This window comes from Pteropus alecto, unplaced genomic scaffold (assembly GCF_000325575.1).
Source record: "Pteropus alecto unplaced genomic scaffold, ASM32557v1 scaffold131, whole genome shotgun sequence".
Lineage (NCBI taxonomy): Eukaryota > Metazoa > Chordata > Mammalia > Chiroptera > Pteropodidae > Pteropus > Pteropus alecto.
Window position 1 is genome coordinate 17,758,089 of NW_006434709.1, and position 12,513 is coordinate 17,770,601.

The 12,513-nt window shown below is 36.5% G+C and overlaps 1 protein-coding gene across 2 annotated transcripts in view; it reads left to right on the top strand.

Annotated features, from left to right (window-relative positions):
* Nucleotides 1-12,513, top strand: part of FSHR (follicle stimulating hormone receptor) — a 154,096-nt gene that overhangs the window by 44,396 nt on the left and 97,187 nt on the right. The gene's annotated exons all lie outside the window — the stretch shown is intronic.

Genomic DNA, 12,513 nt, shown 5'->3' on the forward strand with positions numbered 1-12,513 from the left:
TCCCTTGATTTCCAAAATTTTTGGAAGATTATTTTATACTTCCCGTCTTTACTTCTTTAGTGTTTCCACATCTTTTCTCAATTTAGGGTAATCTGAATGTTTTCTCTAACAGTACACAGAAATGGTTTCTAATAAGGTCACTAACAACCTTCCAGTGATTAAATCCAAAGTATACTTTACAGTTCCTACCTTACCACATCTCATTGATATACTTGCCATTTTTATCTTCCAGGCAGGAAGACTTGAGAAAGGTGATGAGAGACACACAAAGGTTTTCTACTGAACTTTTCTTAGAATCAGAATCCTTGAAGGCCTCCACAAGAAATATCTTACATGGCCACCTTAAACTGTAAGAATGGCTGACCAATAGTGTGTTTCAAGTTGTAGCCTCTGAAATTGAAAACAAAATGAAGGAAGAAAGTAGTTGCGAATTTCTGGATTGTGATGAGCTACTTCTCAATGTCTGCCACAGAATATGACCTCACTTTCTCTCTTGGTGTCAGTTAACATTTACACACAGAAAGGCAAAGCATCCAGAGTATGGACATTAGACTTGGGAGTCCCTGGACTTGAATTCTAGCACTTATTTTCTAGCTTTGTGACTTTAAGCAAGTCACTTAAATGCCCTGTGCTGTAACTTCCTCAATTTAAAATTGAAAATAATAACAGAACCCACCTAATAGGTTTGTTAAGATGATATGAGTTAATTTATATAAAAGACTTAAAACAGAGCCTTCCACAGAGTAAGCTGTATGAAAGTTAGCTATTACCATTATTAGTAGTAGTACTAATAAATAGGCATCTCTAGAACACTTCTCTCCTTCCACCTGGCTTTGGATTTGTATAGCTAACTGCCCATTGGATGCTGTCTTGGTTTCATAGGGCTTGCTTAACAAAATACCACAAACTGGGTGGATTCTCTCACAATTCTGGAGGCTAAATATCTGAAAATAGGGTATCTAGAGTGTAGACTCTTCCTGAAGGCTCTGTGAAAATATCAGTTGTATGCCTCTTTCCTAGCTTCTAGTGACAGTCAGCGATCGTTGGCATTCCTTGGCTTACAGACACATCATTCTAATCTCTGCTTTGGTCTTCATGTGACTGACTTCTCCTTGGGTGTTTCTGTGTCTTCATATGGTATTCTCCCTATATCTCTGTTTTATCTTCTTCAAAAGACATCAGTCATATTTGATTAGGACCTACTCTGAGTATGATCTCATCTTAACTTGATTTTATCTGAGAACCAAAGGTGGGTCATTTTACCCAGATTATCTAATTTGTTGGCAAACAATAATTCATAGTATTATTCACTTATAATCCCTTTTATTCTGTAAATTAAGTAATAATGTCCTATCTTTTATTCCTAATTTTAGTAATTTGAGTCTTCTCTTTTTTCTTAGTCATTCTATCTAAAGTTTTTTCAATTCTATTGTTTTTTTAAAAAATTCGTTTTGATTTTATTGACTTTCTATTGCTTTTCTATTCTTTACTTCATTTATTTCTGTTCTAATACTTATTACGTCCTTCAGTCTTCTTATTTTGAATCTAGTTGGCTCCTCTTTCTATAACTTCTGAAGGTGACAGTTTAGGTTACTGACTTACTTTAAGAAATAGTTCTTTTGTTATATAGGCATGTGTAGTTATAAATTGCCCTCTAATCATTGCTTTTACTGTATTCTATAATGTTTGGTATATGTGTTTTTGTTTTAATTCATGGAACAACATTTTAAAGTGCTAAAAGAAAATAATTTTCAATCCAGAGTTCTATGTCCTATGAATATAGCCTCAAAGAATAGAGATAAGACATTCTCAAAAGAAATAAAACCAAGAGAATTTGTTGCTAGCAAAACTGCTCTAAAAGTAATCCTGAAGAAAGGTCCTCATTTCAAAGGAAAATTATACCAAAAAGAAACTTAGAACATTCATAAAGGAAGTGCTTCAGAAATGATAAAATATCTAAAATATCTGTATAAATATAATAGACTATGGCAGTTGAAAGCAAATATTATAACTTTATCTGATGAGATTTTCAATATGTGTAAATGAAATGTATATAACAACTACAACATGAAGGGAGAAGTCTGAAAGGACTATGTGGTGATAAGGTTTCTTCATTCCTCTTGAAATTATAAAATATTAATTCTAAGTGGATTCTGACATTTTAAGTGTGTATATTTTAATCCCTAATGCAGCTACTTAATAATTTAAATAAAAAGATATGGTCAAATATAATTTGAAAAAAATTTAAATAACCCAAAAGAAGGAAGGAAAGGAGGAACAGAGTAATAATGAATAGAAGTAACAAACATAAAACAAATTAAAAAATAGTAGAACTAAATCTAAACATATTAATAATAACCAATAAGTGATTTAAACATACCAATTAAAATAAAGACATTCAACTATATCCTAAAAGAAATATACTTTAAATGTAAAGTTATAGAAAGGTTGAAAAGCAAAGAATAAGAAATATATATTATATAAACACTAATCAAAAGAAAGGTGGAGTGGCTACATTAATAGTAGACTTCAGAGCAAAGAAGCATGGAAATAGTAGACTTTAGAGCAAAGAAAACTACCAGGAATAAAAAGAAACATTACATAATGAGAAGGATCAAGAAGACTTACAATTTTAAATGTGTATTCATTTAATAACATTGCTTCGAAATGCATGAAGCAAAAACTGATACAACTTAAATGAAAAATGCACAGAACTACAACTATATTTAGAGGTTTCAATACTCCTCTCTCAGTAATCAAAAAAACAAGTAAGTAGATTAGTAAAGATATAAAAGAATGAACATCACTAGCCAACTGGATATTTCCCAACTCATTTTATCAGGCCAGCATTACTCTGATATCAAAACTAGATAGAGATAGTACAACAGAAGAAAACTATGGACAAATGTCCCACAGATAAAAAAAATCTGTGACAATAGGAAATCAATCCAGCAACATATAAAAAGAATTATACACAATGACCAAGTGGTATTTATCCTAATATTGAAAGACTGCTTTAATATTTGAAAATTAAATGGTGTAATGCAGACTGTAATTAAAAGGGTAAAGAAGAAAAACAATACTGTATTCATTAATGTAGAAAATGATTTGAAAATAATCCAATATCAATTCATGATAAAACACTTAGCACAGTTAGAATAGAAGGAAACTTCATAACTTGATAAAGGGCATCAATCAAAATACCTACTCCTAATATCATACTTAATCATGTAAAATAAAAAGCTTTTCTTCTGCAATCAGGAATAAGCAAGAATGTCTATCTCACTACTCCCCTTCAACACAGTACTGGAAGCCTACCCAGTGCAACATGGCACGAAAGAGAAATAAAAGGCATTGGATTAAAAAAAAGAAATAAAATTATTCTTATTAATAGATAATATGATTGTCTCTATAGAAGACCCATCCAATCTGGCGGGGTGGTGGGGGGACAGGTCCTAGAACTAATAAGTGAGTTTAGCAAAGTTGCAGAATGCAAGGTCAACAAGTAAAAATAATTTTTACTTCTAAATTAATAATGAACAATGAGAAACCAAAAATAAAATCTACTATCACTCAGAAAAAATTGCAATACTTAAGTATAAACCTAATAAAATAGATACAATATCTATACTCTGAAAGTTACAAAATGCTGATGAAAGAAATCAAAGAAGACCTAAATAAATGGTGAGATATACTATGTTGTGTTATAACTGGAAAATGCATTATAGTTAATATGTCTATGATCCTCATATTGATCTGTAGGTTAATACAATTGCCACCAAAATCCCAGCAGGATTTTCTGCAGATACAGATTCTAAAATTTACATAGAAAGGTAAAGAAATAAAAATTTAAAAATTTAGAAAAAGAGCAAAGTCGGAGAATTCAAAGTACTAGTTTTCAGATTCACTATAAAACTACAGAAATCAAGAAAATGTGGCATTGGTAAAGAGATAGACACATAGATTAATGAAACAGAATAGAGTTTAAAAATTGACTCAGTCTAAAGCCATGCTACCTTGAACAAGCCCGATCCCGTCTGATCTCAGAAGCTAAGGAGGGTCGGGCCAGTTCAGTATTTGGATGGGAGACCACTTAAGAAGACCAAGCATAAAAATATAAAATAAAATAAATAAGGGATTGTAAGCTGACAAGGTCCTTGCAATCTGTGAGGTCAACCAAGGGTTGCCTTGCCTAAAAAAAAAAAAAAAAAATTGACCCACACAATTATGGCTAATTAATTTTTGACAAAAGTACAAAAGCAATTCAATGGAAAAATATACTATTTTTAAACAAATAGTGTTGGAGCCTTAGCCAAAAAAAAAAAAAAAAAAAGCTTTACTTAACCCTCACGCCCTGTTCAAAAATTAAACCAAACCCAAAATGTATCATAAATCTAAATGTACAACAGAAAACTATAAAATTCTTAGAAGGAAACATTGAAGAAAATTTCCATTACCTGGAGTTAGGCAAGGTTTTTTAGACATGACATTAAAAATACTATCCGAAAAGAAACAAATGATAATTTGAACTTTATCAAAATTAAAAACCTTTATTCTGTGTAAGATACCATTATGAGAATGAAAGACAAACTACAGACTGGGAGAAAATATTTGTAAATCACATATCTAAGAAAGGATGTGTATCCAGACTATATTTTTGAAAACCTTTCAAAACTCAATAGAAATAAAATAACAAAAAAGTCAGAGTGCAGACCTAAATAGACACTTCAACAGAGAAGATATAAGAATGACAAATAGGAGGCTTCCAGTCAAAATGGCGGAGTAATCAAATGCTGTGCTTGCCTCCTCTCACAACCACATCAAAATTACAACTAAACTACAGAATAGGCATTATTGGGAGTCACCGGAAGTCTAACTGAACATAAGTCATACAACTGGAAGAGAAGAGGCCACCTCAAGATTAGTAGGAGGGGCAGAAACACGAAACGGGCTGGTCCCATACCCACGTACGGCAGTTGAGAATAGGGAGAAATATCTCAGCTTCAGAGTTCTCCCCCGAAAAGAGAGGGCTCCTGTTCCCATACCACGCTCCCCAGTCCAGGGTTCCAGTGCCAGGAAGAGAAGTCTTCATAACTTTTGGCTGTGAAAACCAGAGGAGATTGTGGCTAAGATGGAGGGCTGAGGGAGTGGCGGACTTTCCTCTTAAGGGGCTCGCATGTAAACTCACCTAGTGATAAATTCACTTGCTGAGCTCCAACTCTGGGGCAGCAGCCTGAAAGGCACCAGGGACATATGGGGAGACACTGAGTTGTCTGGCTTCAGGGAAAGGGCTGGAGGGGCAGCTTTTTCCTATACAGAAGTGCTGGCAGAAGGCCACTGTTCCTTTGTTGAGTCCTTCCCTGCCCAGCTTGCAGACACAGGCGGGCACCATATCTGAGTCTCCATGTAGCTTATGCTGCTGGTCACTCTGACCTGGTGCTTCCCTGAGACTCCACCCCTCCCAAAGTGTGGACCCACCCAAGCCACTTCCAGTGGATTTTCCATACAAACAAGCTGTCTTGGCTCATGCTGCAGACTTTCCTAAAATCTCTTAAAAGTTCACAAAACCTAATCAAGCAGCTCCGGGACTTGGCATGCCCCGTACCTCTTGCTGAGCAGCCCCGAGCCTGGCACTAGCAGCAGCCAGCCTCAGTTTGCAACTTGGCCTCCCAAGGCTCTTTCAAGCTCAGTGTAGGAGGTGGCCATCTGCGGATTGCTTGGTGGCTCATGCCAGTAGGCCCCAGGCAGGGCACAGGCTGCAACTAAACTTGGCCCAGCCTGCATTCCTGGTGGACAGTTTCACTGTGGAGCTGGGGTCACATCTGAGGACGACACACCCAAAGGGCAGACAGGGCAGGCACCAGAGCCCTGCTAAAGTGAGTCCTGCTCTGTAGGGTCAGCCCCTGCACAAGAGCTCCTCCACTGGTCATGGCCGGTCATCACAATTAATCAGCCTGAGGGTTAATCCCTTCTACTGAAGAGCAAACAGCAACCAAGAAAGGCTCAGCTACAACAAGGGGTCACACACAACCAATACAAGAGACATACCTGGAGCACCTAGCTCGGGGTACCAGGGAAGACTGTGCCACTGGGATCCACAGCACACCTACTACATAAGGCCACTCTACTAAGACCAGGAGACATAGTAGCCCTACATAATACACATAGTGGAACAGTACTCAGTCATAAAAAAGGATGAAATCTTGCCATCTGCAACAACGTGGATGAACCTAGAGGGTATTGTGCTGAGTGGAGTAAGTCAGACAGAAAGACAAATGTCATATGTGGAATCTAGAGAACAGGAGAAAGAAAAAATCAACAGAAACGAACTCATATATACAGAGAGCTTTTTGATGGTTGTCAGACTAGGGGTATGGGGGTGGGTGAAGTGGGGAGGAAATTAAGAAGTACAAATTGGTAGTTACAAAACAGTCATGGGGATGTAGAATATAGCATGGAGAATATAGTCAGTAGTGTTGTAATAACTGTATAATGTCAGATGGGTACTGGATTTATCGGGGTGATCACTTCATAAGTTATATAAATGTCTAATCACTGTGTCGTACACCTGAAATTAATATAATATTGTACATCAACTATAATTGAAAAAATAAAATATAGAAATAAGAAAAAACAAACAAATAAAATAAATGTAAAAAAAAAACTAACCAAATAAAAAGGAATCCGTGTTCAGTGATCTAGAAGACAATACTGTTAAGATGTTCATACTATCTACAGTGATCTACAGATTCAGTGCAATCACTATTAAAATTCCAACAACCATTAAAAAAAAAGACTGACAAATAAGCACATGAATATATGCGCAACATCATTAGCTATTAAGAAAATAATTAAAAATTCAATGTGATAAAACTGTATACCTATTTTAACAGCTACAAACAACAAAGCAAAACTGATACCAAGTGCTGACAAGGATGCAATGCACCTGAAACGCTCATGTTTAGCTAGTGAGAATGCAAAATGACACTGTTCTGTATCTTAATTGTAGTGGTTGGGGTTATGAGAATCTACACGTGTTAAAACTCATAGAATTGTGCACACACACGCAATTTTTACTGTATGTTCGTTTTTAAAAACACACTTACTTTGTTACACTGCAGTGAGAACTAAAAGTGAAATCACATGGTGAACAGTCTTGAAGGATGGTCCTCGATAAATGTTAGTTCATTTCCCCTACTTTTTCTTCCTCTTTCCGGTGGTCAGTGTCCTTGCTAGCTAAAATCTGTGTGTTTTGCACTGTTCAGAACTGGAAAAGTCAGACAGAAATTGTAGATCTGCACCTCACCAGTGGTGAGTCAGCTCCTCACCACTAGTTTTAGTCTAAAATTATTACAAAGGCCCCGTTTAACAGAAACATTTATTGCTTAGATCAATAGGTGTTTTCAAATAATAAATGTCAAAAGTCAAGATACGGATTTCATTCTTAGAGTAACATGAAATATATTCCCATGTTCTGGAAATTGGAGACATGACTCTGTTAAACGCGAGCTTTCGATACTATTATATCATTGCTGCAAAGCGGTTGCTTTGTCACACAGTTACTCTAGATATTATCATCTATAAATTTCAGCATTTTTAGTGAAGTAAAGAGTCTTTGTGTTTCTATTCACCACTGCTATTTATTTCTACCAATTAAGTATTATAGACAAATACTGCTTTGCTTCTATTACAACATGTGAATGATTATTCGGGGTCTGCTCTTTGCTAGCAGTTAGTATCTAGAGAAGTATAATGTGTGCTTAATATTATTTTATGTTCTTCTGATGCAAAGCAGAGGTATTTATCTTGATTTCTGGTAAAATCTCTGATCCTTATTAGAAAGAAACAATGCTACATAATGCTTTTTTCTCATCCCCAGAGAGGAAATTAAATTTTTCACTGACTCTTTTCCTCTGTCAAAACACATGTTGCTCTTAAGGATTAAGTATAGATACTATCAGGTTACTGCCTTAAAGATTAAATAACTCATTCTTCAAAATCTCATAATAAATAATATGTATTATCTTAGGAGTGAACTTGGATACAGGGTTGCCTTCTGAGCACCATCTCTTCCCCCTTTTTCTCTGAATCTATTTTAAATAGTTTTATGCATTTGTTCTTGTCTCTAACAGAGTTCATTTGAACATTCGACATTTGCATTTTACACAGTCAGTAAAAGATAATTATTCAACGCATATGCTTTCTGATTAAATGTGTGAAACTTCTAAATAGAAAACGGAAATTAGTTTTAAGTGCATTATGAAAGACTTAAATTTATCTTTGGTTCATGGAGCAGTGATCAGCTTTTCTTGTGGTATTCCTGTGGTTTCATTTGCAATGACTGTCAGTCAGCCAGACCCCATACATTCTAGAAGGAAGTTTATCCCTAGTTAATCCTTCTCTCTCTGAGCAGAAGTAGCTCCACACTGACCTTTTTGTGACAGTTGCCTTTCATTATTCCAACTTGAGCTAAATGTTGTCAATAAAAATCACAGTTAAATCGGGTTGACATTAACTGAGGGGACCAGAAAAACTGCTTTAGAGGCATAGTATTTTTGCCATTTTATCAGATGCTGTCTGAGACCCCAGTGAGTCATTAAAGAGGAATTCTGTTTATTCATGCTGACAGAGTAAGAGTAGGGGCAGCCCTAAAGTCTATTCAGATCAAGACCTAGAATCTGGAGTAACAAAACCCAATTCTGAATTAATTTAATAAGACTGGTCCTCAGAGGAATTTTTTTATAAAATCTCTCTTCATCTTCTTGAGGTATCTTTATGTTTTCCCGAAATTCCCAGCACAATCTTAGATGACTGCTGTCTCCCCATTTGAATGAATTTACCTAGTACTGCTTTCTAGAGAAACATCTAAGCTCCAGACCTACTTTGCTCTCATTCACCCCACTAGCCTCCATAAAAACCTTAACAGCCCTGGATCCCATTCTCTTATTCCTCTTAAAGAATGGACTTTGGGGAGCAGACTTGAGTTTGAAAAACAGATCTGTCACTTACTAGCTATGTCTTTGATCAAGTTACTAAACTACTCTTAACTCAATACCCTCATCTCTAAGTGGAAACAAGTCTAGTTACTTACTTCATAAGGTGGTTTTAAGGATTATCTTAGATAATGCAAATGGCATATTTAGAATAATACCTGACACAGCAAGCACTAAATTGACCATTGTCTTCTTTATATCATAATGATTAGATTACATGTATATCTCTTCCAATAGAATTAAAATTGGTAGAGCAAAAATTGTATCTTACTATTGTTTTCCCAGAACCTTAGATGTGTCATATAGGTGATCAATAAAAGATTTGTAAATGAATAACTGTATATGGCAAGTCTCTCCCTCTCGCTCCCTCCTCTCTCTCTCTACACCCTCCCTTCCCTGCCTCCCTCTTCTCTCTAGCTACCAATCTAGCCAGTTAGATATGTATACATAGGTGTATATATACATATATATACATATATATATATATAATTTTAAAGGAATGTTTCTTCTTTATTCCTGTTAATTTATATATGACTAACCCTCTTTTCATTCCAAGTAACTACCCCATGACTATACCCGTTTTTCAAGTCATTTCTCATTCCTTATATCCCTGGTTAGAATATAAGCTCATTAAGGTAGACACTTTGTTTTTTTATCACTATGTCATCAGGGCCTAGAACAGCGTCAGACATACAAATAGCAACATAATAAATATTTGTGAAAAGAACAAATGGACATTCTCTGACTCTGACTTTCAATATCTGCCTCGAGTCCTTCACCTTGATGCCCGTCTCTGGCTTACTCGTCTAGTTTCCATTCAATGCCGTCCTTCTCAACTCTGATGTACACGACTCTTATTTACCGCACTATATATCTTCTGAGGTGGAGTTCTCTCCACCTTGATCCAGCTCCCCTTACCCAAACACTTAAGCTATATTGACCAGAGAAAAAGGTCTCTCCAAGGAAATGGGCACATATCATATTTCTTCGTTTGTTGCTCCAATTAATCATGGTAATGTGTTAATTAATTTAGAGTCCCCCACCCCTCCCAGGTTATAAGGAATTGCTTCGATTATGCTCCAACTCTGTACTGAGGGGAGAAAGATTTGGAATAAGGTAGGCGCAGATTTGTAAAAACCTTTGCCATCATTCCCACAAGTAGTTGCCACTCCCTAGCTATTGATCAGACAGCTTGCTACTGGTTCTTTATGCCATCCCACTAAAGCAGGTGTTCTCAATCTTTACTGTGCACAAGATTTACCTGGGGAGCTTTTAAAATAAGGGTAGCTGATGGCACGCCCCACCCTCCGAGGGAGTAGCTCTAATATGTATCCAGGCTGCTGTGCACAATTTACCTGGGGAGCTTTTAAAATAAGGGTAGCTGATGGCACGCCCCACCCTCCGAGGGAGTAGCTCTAATATGTATCCAGGCTGAGAACCACTGGGTTATAAAGGGTTTCAGCCCATTCAGACTAGCTTTTCAGGTACCAGAAATCCCAAATTTAAAGTCTTAAGACAGAAGAACAGACCAGAAAGAAGTCTGACCAATATATAGCTTATGCCATGTCTGAGGCATTAGCCATCACTCAACTGTAGCCAATTGTAATTATGTAGGAATGTAGCCCAGTGTTGCTAGATCTTCTAAATCTTCAAGAGAAGACATAATCTGCAATTATAGAGATGAACTTTCACAATTTGAAGAGCTGGCAACCAATTCAAATTTCTTTAAAATACTGTGTGGGTTGAATAAAACCTATCTTGAGCTTGATTCCATTCATGGACCAATAATTTGCAAGTTTTACTTTATACCAACTGCTCTCCCATATCCTAAGAAATCTTTTCTATATCCTTCACCAAGTCGGCATTAAATTCTTAGAAAGATAAATTCTTTTTTTATCACTCATGTATGTTCTAGGTTTTGTTTTGAACAAAACTGATTGATATATTTGGAATAATTTTAAAGGGCCAAAAGAATTTGTGATTTAGTGCATGAGATGCTCAAAGCCGTAAACATAGAGCTATTGTCAATATAAACATCACCCCCCCATCTACTAATATGTATTAATACCTGAAATATGCAAAGCACTGTGTAGGCCCTTTGGAATAGACAAGTGGCATCGTTCCTGCTCTATAAAATCATTCCATATACTTAGAGAGATAGGACATAGATCCATAGAATTTTAGTACATATACAACACAAGGCTTTTATTAATGGTGAGGCCTTGGATAGTCTGAATTTATATGCAGGAAGTAGTAGAACATTTCACTGAGAAAGAAATGGAAACCGATAGTGGAATGCCTCAAATGGATAACAAATGAGTTCAGATTTTTAAAGGCAATAGTGAGCAACTGAAGAAGTTTTATGTGTTTTTAATTTTTGTTGGCTTTTTTTCTTTTGTTTTATCTTGCTTTTGAATAGGACAGTGACAAGGCAAGCAGTGCTAGGGGAAGCACTCTCATCACGGCGGACGAGACAGACTGGACAGCAGAGACTAGAGGAGGACTAACTGTTAATAGCGCACAGCCAAGCTGCAGACATGAGATGATAAGAGTCTGGCCTGGGTGGTGGCAGAAAGATGAGAAGCAAAGGGCAGGCTCAAGTGATCTGGATCATGACTAGAGAAAAAGGAGGACTAGCTATTACTCAGTAATCCCCCAAGATGGGTTTCACTCTGTGCTGAGCATTTAACATAAAATTATCTCTTTTTCTTTAAGTGAAATATGACTGAAATGGGAGAGGACTTGAAGAGGATTCCACTATATAACTACATGGCAAGATTTATCTTAAAGGGCCTTAGAGATCATCTGGTCCAACCCCATTATTTTATAGATGGGGCTTGACTTTTCCCAGCCACATACATATATTGTAGCAGGGCCAGAAAAGAGCCTAGATTTCTCATTTTTTACCCTAGTGATCTTTCCTCTTCACTATGCTCATGCTGAGCTTTCATATAAATGGGTTATAAATCAGGTATCAGAATCAGGTAAGAAGATGCACGTGAACAGGTGATAAAATGAAAGTGAATAGGTAATAAAATGTGGTGTAGAGAATAATTCCATAACCACTTAATGCAAACACGGGAGGAGAGAGTGAGGAAAAAAGCTCCACAACCTTGATGTAAAGGCTGTACAAAGGAGGAGATAAAGTCAGCAATGATATACAGTTAGCAGTAGTGCCTCCATTCTGTTTATCAGCCCAGCACAGATGCTGAGATAAATAAATGGAACATAAATAAAGGGGACATAAATGGAAATAAAAGGAAAGCGGATTCAAAACAGCTATTAGAAAGCCCTGTTCACTGGAAGATGATAAATAATCACCGCTCTGGAAAGGTTGTTGAGGTCACAGTGAGGCGTCACTGGAGTTGGGCTTGGAGTGGCGCTTGCCTCATGAGTTTCTACCTTGTAAACAAGAACTTTCTCTCCTAAACAAAACATTCTAGCATTGTGATTTGACACAACAGCTTGTGGCATTGTCTACAGGAGACATATTATCTGGAAGTTTAGCTGAGTAGATGAC